This window comes from Haliotis rubra, unplaced genomic scaffold (genome assembly GCF_003918875.1).
Source record: "Haliotis rubra isolate DU_JTF1 unplaced genomic scaffold, ASM391887v1 Scf88, whole genome shotgun sequence".
Lineage (NCBI taxonomy): Eukaryota > Metazoa > Mollusca > Gastropoda > Lepetellida > Haliotidae > Haliotis > Haliotis rubra.
In genome coordinates, this window is record NW_025767612.1 from 2,381,159 (window position 1) to 2,392,500 (window position 11,342).

Below are 11,342 nucleotides of genomic sequence, written 5' to 3' on the forward strand. Positions count from 1 at the left end.
CAAAGTGGACAAATGTGCAGTTTGAAGAATTTATAGATAGGATACATGATTTCACTCAGCCACCATGTGCAGAAAGGATGGAGACGGCTCAGCACGGGTAAAGGAATGAATAAGTTTGTCGGCACTTGTGCATGTGCCTCGCGTACACCTGGCTGTTCCTCTCTTTGCACTTCTCCCTCGAAACAAATGAGGGAACTGTGTCAAATTTTAATGACAGTGTGTTAAACAACTTTTTTATTTTTAGGACATAATTTCTGCCAAAAAACTCAAAGAGTTGGTCTGTTTTGGTTAAGATCAGCGTTTCATTGAGTATTATATGTCTATTAGTTTTCAAGTCAGGTTGCAATTCATCGGTCCGCTTTTGATCCAAACAGACTGTAAATGCCATTCAAAGACCTGATCATGAGCATGGATCTACGCTATTGGGATATGATGATATGAATCATCCAAGTTGGTGAATCTGACCACCAGATCCTTCTAGTTGCTTCTTATGTAACACCTCTGGCACCCTTCAAACAACAAGTGGCTTAGAAAAAATGGGTGTTTATACTCACGGTACAGTTGGGGGAGGCAGGGCAAATAGTTTGCTCAGAGTTCGACGGAGACTGTGATCAGTGGTAGTGAAGTCAGGTTGATACTTGGGCAGCAGATTGGCTGGGTTGGCTGATCAGTTCAACCTTCCTTGTCCCTGGCTTGCCTTTCTGCTGGTCTGTCCGTACTCTTCCCGTTGTCTGCCAGCATGCTTGCCTGGCCTGCCTGTTTTGAAAGGCACATGAACCAGGGGCGGATGAACAAGGGTGTGTGTGCACGTGTGTGTCCAAAGGTTAGGGGGAAATCCTCCTCAGGGAATTCTTTCTGGATCCGCCACGGTGAACGACTAACTATCAGCCTAGGTTGGCCACATGGGTGAGTGGTTTGACATATCTGTGATACAGCGATTTTCATGGACATGATCAGCTTAGCTGGTCTCATATTTGACCAGCTTGACCTATCTCTGACAAGTGTAAACTGCAAATAGTGTTAGGCATGGGTTGAAAATGACCAAGTTTACCCAGAATTTTCAGTTTTGCCTGGTATATATATTCAGTCTTAATGAGAAAGCTGTGTGAATGACTGTTCACGTTTTAGCCAAAGAGCTACATTGAATTACAGATGGTATGTCACTAGTCATTTTTCCGTCAGTCCTTCGATCTATGGGGGACAACGTTTCTAACTCAGTTAAAGGTGACATTTTATTTGATTATTTTCACCTACAGTCAGTGGCCAAAAGTATGTTCTCACCGGTGTCGTCACGGCTGTTTCTAGCGGAGTCCGGCAAAGTCGGAATATGATTTTCCTGTTTCCAACGGTTAGCCCGAACGGACACATGACAAGGGGCATTGACTTCTTGAAAAATCCAATTGCGGTTGACAAAATGCCTGGCAACTACAGGCCACAAATGGTTGTCAAGAATGGCAATGTACTTACTGATCAGTGTTCATGTTGCCATCAACAACAGTTGAAGTTCCCACTCCATACGCCGACACACCCAAAACATCACTGAAAACTTCGAATTTCGTTCATGATCGGTACGAATCCCCAAACAATCGGGTCGCAACCGCTCATCCGACTTTCTCCACACATAAACTTTTCTGTATTTATCGATCTGGACTTGTGTCTCATCACTAGAAATGACATTATCCCACTCATTTCTTCCCCAATGCAATTTTGTCCGACAAAATCGGCGTCACTTCTCTCTGTTAACACGAGAAATGGTGATTTTCTTGCTTACCACAGACCTACGGTACGTACCCCTCAGTGAACAATCTTCTTCTGACAGTGCGAGAAGACAGTGTAGTCTGTCCCTGATTGTTATATTTTGCTGTCAAATCCCCAAGTGTTTGCCGGCGATTCCTTTTCACAAGACGAAAAAGCCGTCGTTCACTTAATTCTTGGTGACGATTTTCGGGGCCGCCCACTTCTCGGCAACGATTTAACTGAACCTCGCTCCCGAAAATGTTTTAAAATTTTCTGAATTGTTCTAGGATTTATACCTGTCAAATCAGCAATTTTGTAGCTTGATTGGCCTTGGTGATTCAACTCAACAATTAAATTTCTTTGGTCAGGTGTCAATTCTCGGTTGATAATTGCATATTATGGTTGCTACGCATATTTTGTGACCTGTGAAATGTGTACCCCAAATCACATTACGATTGGTGTCTTATCAGCACGGCGAAACGCTTTCAAAGTCAACCTACCACTCAAAACATTGGCAACGTAACATGTTTTGCGAACAGACTTTCGGCCACATGGTAATATGAAGATGAATGTCACAGTTTGAAAGGGGAATTATCCACAGTTATCCAGAGTATTACCGTTCTCCCACCCGTGAAGATCCGGGTAAGAATTGGTCTTCAGTTACCCATGCTTGTAAAAGGCGACTAACGGGATCGGGTGGTCAGGCTAGCTGACTTCGTTGACACATCATCGTATCCCAATCGCCTCGATCGATGCTCATGATTTTGATTACTGGATTCTCTGGTCCAGACTCAATTATTTACAGACCGCCACCATATAGCTGGAATATTGCTAAGTGGGGCGTTAAACAAACAAACAAACAAACCCATCAAATACCTTATGTCCGTTTGGGAGGAGTATTATAGTACAATAGAGAAAACAAACACTGAAGAAGAAGAATATTTCGAACTTCAGTCAGTACAGATCAATATTGAATGCTGCCTGGAGAGCTGTCCCACCGAAGTGAGCTGATAGCAATATTCCAACAATAGCACTCGAGGCAAAGTCTTTCAACATTGTACTTATGCGGGAAATGGTACTGGTGACGTTGGCCTGTTGATGGATCCAATAGGCTATGCCAATATGTGTTCTATCCGAAATCATGTATAACATCTTTGACCATGCAGGCAAAGAATGAGAACCTTTGGTTAAACTCACTGGTTGTCGGCTTGATGTGAGAGGAAATAATTAAGTTACGCAGGTTTTCTCAAAGACCTAGAAACCTTCAGGTCGAATCTGATTTTGAACCCACAAACTTAAGTTCCTGGTATGCCAAAAGGACACAACTCTGCACCTACAGTCAACGAATTACAAAAGGATAAAGGACACCGAAAATCGCCCTCAATGTTTACAATGCTTTATTAAAAGACAGGTTTAGTTCCGGAATAGTCACGGACGTGGGTAGGAGTGGTGAGTTGCATGTAAATGTTTCAGGACGGCTAAGGTCAGCTAAGCAGGCAAACACCTCCGGTTATTCCAGTCCAAGTCCGGGGTGTAGGCATTAGATTCCTCCCCACTTCTGAAAAATACGAAGGAAGTCAATGAAGGACAGTGGAGGGGATGACCAGTAATGTTTACCGACAGTAGTATTGCCTCTGAAGGAAGTACATGTATATACTTGAAAATTCTATTTGACTAAATAATTTCAAACGCTATGAAGCCATTACAGTCATTTAAAGTCAACTATGTTGCATGTATCGAATACTGTTCTACCAAATGACCATCTCTGGTTTGATTTAGCCTCGAGCGGACATTGGTGCATGATTTCTTTTGCCCATTGGTTTATGTCAATATTGCTGTGTTGGTCAGCTTGATAACACTGGGTAACCGTGACCTACCCAGGTCACACTGAAACCATCAAATCTTCAATTTGGTAAAATTCTAATGGTTCTGTGTTAGGGACGTCAACTATCAGAACAATATGAGTGGAGTAAGTGACTGTTAAACGCTGTAGAAGCAATATTGAACTCAGCGGTCTGTAAATACTCTTAGGTAAATACTCAAATAAAGCTGTGAAATTATAGGCAACGTTCCACCACAGGCAAACTGTAGCGCAAATAGGGCTGCGCAACAGAGAGAAAAATGACCACTCTTTCTTTATGCGAGCGAATCCTGTTGCGCAACCTCATTTGCTACAGTTTGCCTGTGGTTTCATAAGGCACCCTACGGCGACAGAAACAGCAAATCAGAGAACCTGCTCGCCCGCTGATCTTATTACCATAATCAAGAGATACTTGGTTCCAGTGATGAGACTTTGCGACAAAATCAGCCAATCACAGAGCCTGGCCACCCACTGATCTTTTACCGCAAGCAAGAATTACTGGGGACAAACCCGAGACATTGTGATACGATTAGCCAATCAGAGGGCCTGGTCGCTGATATTGTACCATAAGCAATAGGCGCTAGGTTCTAGTGCTTGAACAATGTGATGCCATCAGCCAGTGACAGAGCCTGACCACTCGCTGATCTTGATTATAATCAATTATAATGTACACGGGACGAATGCTGAATGGATGCAATACAGTCGGTCAATTGAGCGTGATCTGCTCATATCTTTTGCGGATCAAGGGCGTGGGTTCAGTCCTATCCTATCCTATAAACTTAAAACCGTTTATCCTTATCCCTTTCCTCGTGTAATAATCCCTGTTATATGCATATGACGAACAAAGCATAAAACAGCCTTCATCATTGACATGCATTAGTACGGTATTGGGTATCCATTGGAAAAAGAATGTACCAGTGGTTTAAGGTTTCAGCTAGTCGAACAAACCCTTGAGTACCGAGGATGATACTTCAAAGTCTGTATTCCGGTACTTACTGGCAGTCTCTGAGACAGGAGTTGTCGTAGAAGTTCCCATTGGCGTCACAGACGGGGGACAGAAGATAAGGGCATGTGCATATTCCTGGCAAGGAATTGGCTTAAACAAATAGAATGGCTCAAGTAACATCTGAGATGTGTAAAATAGGGTTAAACGTCACCTTCATAATTATAGTAGGACCAGAAATTATTCAGAATTTTAGGTGAGGTGAGGTGAAATTGGGTTTTACGTCGTGCTTGAGAATATTTCGCTCATATGACGACGTGCATGCGTGTGTATGTGTATGTGCGGCTGTTTGTACTAGCCCAGACTTAAGCTGGTTTTATAGTGCTAGCCCACTGAGATACCATGCCGCAATGAAGCATGAATACCCCACTCAGACACATTATACTGACTCTGGTTGTACCCCATAACCCCTACATGCCATTACCCCTACACCCCAGTACCCCTACAATTAGTTAAAACAACACACGGCATTTACCTGTCTGGCATAATGGACTGACCCAAGGAGAGATTAGTGCATAGAGTATACAGATGAGATCAAGGGAGGGATTAGTGCATAGAGTATACAGATGAGATCAAGGGAGGGATTAAGCTGTTGTTTAATGTTTTGTGTCAAGGAAATTTGGGAGATTAGTTTCATGATGAAAGATAAACCTCTAGTGAGTAGAACAATTTTACAAATTGGATAGTGTTTTGTGTCAAGGAAATTTGGGATCAGCTAAAAGTTGATTAGTTTCATGATGAAAGATAAACCTCTAGTGAGTAGAACAATTTGTGTAGGTTGTTAAATGTTGAAATTAAGTTGTTTTAGTGCCAGGATGAAAGATACACAGTAATATTGAAACCCAGTCTTAGGACCCCTAATGTTCATAATATATATTAATGATATTGTTTATGATATTGCTAGTAACATTAGACGACACGTCTCTATACGTTATAATTGATGATCCTGACATAGCTGCAGACTGTTTAAATAATGACTTATTAGGAATTCCAAATTGGGCCAAAGAATGGAAGGTTTCATTCAATCCTAACAAAACAAAATCAATACAGTTCAGTAGAAAACTAAATAGAAGCATTGAACCTGATCTTACAATGAACGGTGTGATAACTAAGACGTAGACAATCATAAGCATCTTGACCCTTCAAAATAATCGTTACTGGGATATTCACATAAACTCTATGAAACGAAAGTTAGCCCACTGATTAAATGCTCAAGAAGTTTGAAATATCGATTATCGCGTAAAAGTTTAGAAATTATCTACAAATCTTCCATCTTACCGACGACATATGCCAGATCATTTCTACCTGATACAATAAAACTGTGTATGTGTAGGTGCGGCTGTTTGTACTAGCCCAGACTTAAGCTGGTTTTATAGTGCTAGCCCACTGAGATACCATGCCGCAGTGAAGCATGAATACCCCACTCAGACACATTATACTGACTCTTGTTTATGATATTGCTAGTAACATTAGACGACACGTCTCTATACGTTATAATTGATGATCCTGACATAGCTGCAGACTGTTTAAATAATGACTTATTAGGAATTCCAAATTGGGCCAAAGAATGGAAGGTTTCATTCAATCCTAACAAAACAAAATCAATACAGTTCAGTAGAAAACTAAATAGAAGCATTGAACCTGATCTTACAATGAACGGTGTGATAACTAAGACGTAGACAATCATAAGCATCTTGACCCTTCAAAATAATCGTTACTGGGATATTCACATAAACTCTATGAAACGAAAGTTAGCCCACTGATTAAATGCTCAAGAAGTTTGAAATATCGATTATCGCGTAAAAGTTTAGAAATTATCTACAAATCTTCCATCTTACCGACGACATATGCCAGATCATTTCTACCTGATACAATAAAACTGTGTATGTGTAGGTGCGGCTGCTTGTACTAGCCCAGACTTAAGCTGGTTTTATAGTGCTAGCCCACTGAGATACCATGCCGCAGTGAAGCATGAATACCCCACTCAGACACAGTATACTGACTCCGAGCCGACCAGTCCTTGTTGTACCCATTAATGCCGAGCGCCAGGCAGGGACCAACAAGTACCATATTTTAACGTCTTTTGGTATGACGCGGTCGGGGATCGAACCCGCGACCTTCCGCTCTCCGGGCGGACGCTCTAACCACTACACCACGGAGGCGGTCAGAATTTTAGGAATATGTTTAATTGGATTTCTAATATAAACAACCTTGACCAGCTATCAAGTGCTTGGTTTCATTCAAGAGAGACAACTCCGTTAATCCTTTTTCATTAGTTTATGAAGAGTTATCCCCTTCGTTTACTTGCTAGCAGACGACATTTTCAGTGATCCTCAGTATGGATGATTTAAAGAAGAGGAAGTTGATTTTAGAGTATTATAACAAGGACATCAGATCAGCTCAAGTGATTTCAAGTAGAACAGGCATCCCTTTGTCGTTGTTTATCGTGTTTTGAAAAATATTGCAAATGGATATGGCATTGAGCACCAGGGAGGCGCAGGTAGGCCCAGAAAATTGACTGTCGGTGACAGGAGGCGACTTGGTATTCTTGTTTCTAAAAACAAACGAAGGAGTTTAGTACACTTAAGGCTGGTTATGATTGATAGAGGAATTGGGGCTGTCTGTAAGGAGACAATTAGAACTGAGCTGCATGCAATGGGTTGGCAGAAATATCGAGGAATTCCATCACTGATCATGAAACCTGAACAAAAGGAGCGAAGGGTGAACTGGTGCTTACAGCATAGAAATTGTAACTGGGACAATGTGATTTTCTCAGATGAAAGTTCTATGTGGCTGTTTCCTAATACACTGAAATTCTGGACCAAACAAACTGAAAAACCTTTGTATCAGCGCCCAAAGTACAGTCCGAAATTTAACGTGTGGGTGGCATATCTGTGTTAGGGGCAACGCCTTTCTGTGTATTTGAAGGGAATATGAACAGTGAGCGGTACACATATATTCTCGAGGGACATTTACTTCCATCTGCTCACTTGTTCTATGGAAATTTTTTGATTTTCCAGCAGGACAACGAACCAAAACATCGTTCAAAGCATTCACAGGCCTGGTTTCAGACCCAAAATATGACATTATTAGATTGGCCAAGCTATAGCCCTGACATAAATCCAATAGAAAATGTTTGGGGACTTATAAAGGAAAGTGTCAATAAGAAAAATCTGACAAATATTGCTGAAATGAAAGAAGAGGTGGTCCGATATTGGGACAGCATGGGCCACGACTTTCTAACTTCTTTGATAAGTAGTATGCCCCGCCTCATTGAAGCCTGCATTGCTGCCCATGGTGACTTGACAAAATACTAACTGTTCACCTGTCTTTGAATCTGGAGTTATGTTCTGCTAATATTCACATTTAATACGTGAGTAATGAGTGAAAAAAAAAAAAAATTACAATATTTAAATTCTCAATAATTTCTGGTTGTACTGTATAGCACTGACATAACGACGGGCATGCATGTGTATGTGACTGTGTCTACTTGTCTGGACGCAAGCCGGCAGGGATCGAACCACTGCCTTCCGTCCCCAGACATACACTCTATCCACTATACCACTAAGTTATTGCCCTAACGTGCATGCATGTGTATGTGACCGCGTCTACTAGTTTGGTAGTCTGTATACGTAAACTGTAAACTGGGATCGAACCACCCCCCTTCCGTCCCCAGACATACACTCTATCCACTAGGCCACGGCCAAATGGCATGGGGCTTAGAAAACATGTCCTTGTTCTGTAAAATAAAAAAACAACTTAACTTGATGGCGCTTTGCATAGAATACGAAATATAACTAGTAACATATATGACAAGAAAACCTGCATCAGTTTCTGTTCCATGTTCAAGTATAATAGATTCGTGAACTAACCTCAGCTTCTCTTCTGACCATCCCTTCCACCATCAAACAGTTATACTTTTGTGCGTCAGTGCGTAATAATCAACGAGGAGAGTTCTATGGATATACAACTTCTTTAATATAATATGAGCGACGTTTCGGTGTAGCTACTAACACCGTTATCAAGCAAATGATGTACAATACTGGAGGCAAGGAATATATATACATAGAAAAGTTGAACAGTAAGTGATTGACGTCACCTCACCAACTTCTAAATGCCACTCAAACAAGTTTATAATAAAACCGTGCCATAAGATGTTGACAAGGTGGTAGAATGTGCAGCATGTTAGATAGACTGTAAGCAAAGTGAGACGTTCTGAAATCCTCAGGCTGACGACGGAAGACGTTTATACAGTTATTCAGGTTGCCATTTGTACATGTACCTCTGTTTATACAGATTAATCTTGATGTTGCGATTGCTCGACATCTTATCAACAGATACAATATTATGTGCTGGATCTAACTACTGCCGAGTTATAAACAATTAACTAGTCCAGCACGAGGTTATACACCGTGACATACGTCAAAACCCAACTCACTCAGTAATTAAACGTTTGCTGATTTTGACTTTTGATAGAGGATTCGGCTATAGGTTTATAGAATACGTACATGTAGGAAAAGTTGAAACTATCTCCTTCGCTCTCGTTTTGTAAGGAAGTCAGTGTTACTTTACGCCGTACTTACACAGTTGCAGTGACGAACGCGGGTACATTATCTTGACACAAACACAAACATGCTTACCACACAGAAATGTTGCCACCAGCACGAGAAGAATCGCTGTCTTCATCTTGTTCAGTCGTATGCGTATTTTCTGTCTGTGAGGATGGATGGATGGAGAGGAGGCTCTCTAACAGGTGCCTTATATACACACGCAAACGTTGTTGACTATTTACCTGATGAGTGGCACCCCACCATGAGGATCATTATCAAGATGAAGTAATTGAGCTGGCATTTGGCATCAAGTACTTACTGCCTACTTAGACTGGGATATATTGCACGTTAGACCTATTATATTGCAATATTCACTTTACAGATATTTATATTCAACTAGTTTTTTAAAACATAGTTTTAAAATGTATACAATTTGAAAGTGATATGTTCAGGATATGATCCTTACGAAAAAATACAAGCAAGGCAGAGAGTGAATGAGTCATTGAAAAACCCATGCTCATTAACTGAGCATGCACATCAAATGCACATTAGGTGATACATTTTACAAAATGGGCAAAATTCGTGCAATTATTGAAAAATGTGAAAAGTAGAAAATGTGTTCAGCTTTTACTGTTTAAAAAATGGCTTTTTTTGTCAGTTGGACAAAGAAAGAAGATTATTGTCTTCTTTTGGTTTACATGGTAAAATTGTGAGGTCATTACAAAGTGAGTACTGATCAGTGAGTGAGTTTGAGTTTTACGCCGCTTTAAGCAATATTCCAGCAATATCACGGCGGGGGACCCCAGAAATGGGCTTCACAGAATACTGATCAGTAAAAGCATGTGTTTATGTTATCCAGATTAACAGATTACCTGTCCACTTGGTTGACGACAAGGGTCTATATTGAGCCCTTTGTTAGTTTTAGTATATAAAAGTGAATTGACTTCAATTCAAGATATAGAAGCATCAATGTTTGTTGTGTATTAATAACTTAATCAGGGTTTCTGACACAAGGTGTGGATTAAAGCGTCAAATAAATATTCCAGAAACTTATGCAGATAAGTAGAGAATGATTGTTAACTCGAAAACATCTAATACTGTAGTTTTTTACATAAGGAAGAATCATATCAGCTGGAGAAATATACTATTAAAGTCACTGTGCCTGTTTATTTATGATGTATATGAAAGAAGAAAGTCTTTGTTAAACAATGTTTAAATTAAATGTTTATTGACACTACCATACTTGTAACTTGTAATTTGTAATATGGCTTTCATAATATACTATCCCAAAAAAGAAACGCATAGGCATTTTGTATTTTAAAAAATCTATTAATTACCTATTGTGTTCGAACAATCGTCAAAATATGTAAAAGTGTTGATAACATGATTTTACACAATTGTACAAGTCAAAAATCGACTTTACCTAAAAATGTTAATTTTGATGAGATTTCTTACAAGGATTAAAAAGGCATCGCCACAACGCAACAGAAATCACCTTCCAGTTGAAATTGTGCAGGAAAGAGCATGCACTGTCTGGCTATAGAAATCCAGATTACTTTCGGAAATCGACATTCGCTTTGAAGAAGTTTCAAGGTCAGATCACTACGCCATGTCTTGTGACGCTGTGACACGGAAACATCGCCATTGAAAGAATGCACGCTCGAGATTATCAATCTTCTGTTACCAGGCGTCTGAATTTTAGTCTGAGCACAATATCACGGCTTGCAGCTCGTTACAACCAAACAGATATACCAAATGACCGTCCCCGTACACGCAGACCTAGAGTCACCAAAGCAGCCCCAGATCGGTACATCCGGGTACTACATTTGCGTGCTCGTACAGCGGCCAGGGTGCCTGGGTTTCGGAGGATATCCGCTCAAACTGTACGGAACAGGTTGAGAGAGATTGGACTGAGAGCCAGGAGACCCGACGTCGGGGCCGTGCTACGTCGTCGCCATCACGCTCAGCCTCTCCGTTAACTAAAATTATCCACTTGGTTGTATAGACATTACCTTTCTTCTATGCTGATGTAAAAATTCATGTACTAAACTAAATTTGTGGACGAGTTATACAAGTTTAAAAATACATTTTCGCAACAGATTTCTTGGTTATGCGTTGCTATTTTGGAATAGTATAAATAAAACATTGATTGACTGATTTAGTCTGAATCGGACAATGGACTGTGCTTTTA

At 40.5% G+C, this 11,342-nt stretch overlaps 1 long non-coding RNA gene across 1 annotated transcript; it reads right to left on the reverse strand.

Moving 5' to 3' along the window:
- Window positions 1–3,117: 3,117 nt before the first annotated feature.
- On the reverse strand, window positions 3,118–9,342 carry LOC124263379. The gene is made up of 3 exons (XR_006894826.1): window positions 9,242–9,342; window positions 4,595–4,694; window positions 3,118–3,295 (listed from the first exon to the last, which is right to left on the reverse strand). It is a non-coding gene; the product is annotated as an uncharacterized LOC124263379 (long non-coding RNA).
- Window positions 9,343–11,342: the final 2,000 nt, after the last annotated feature.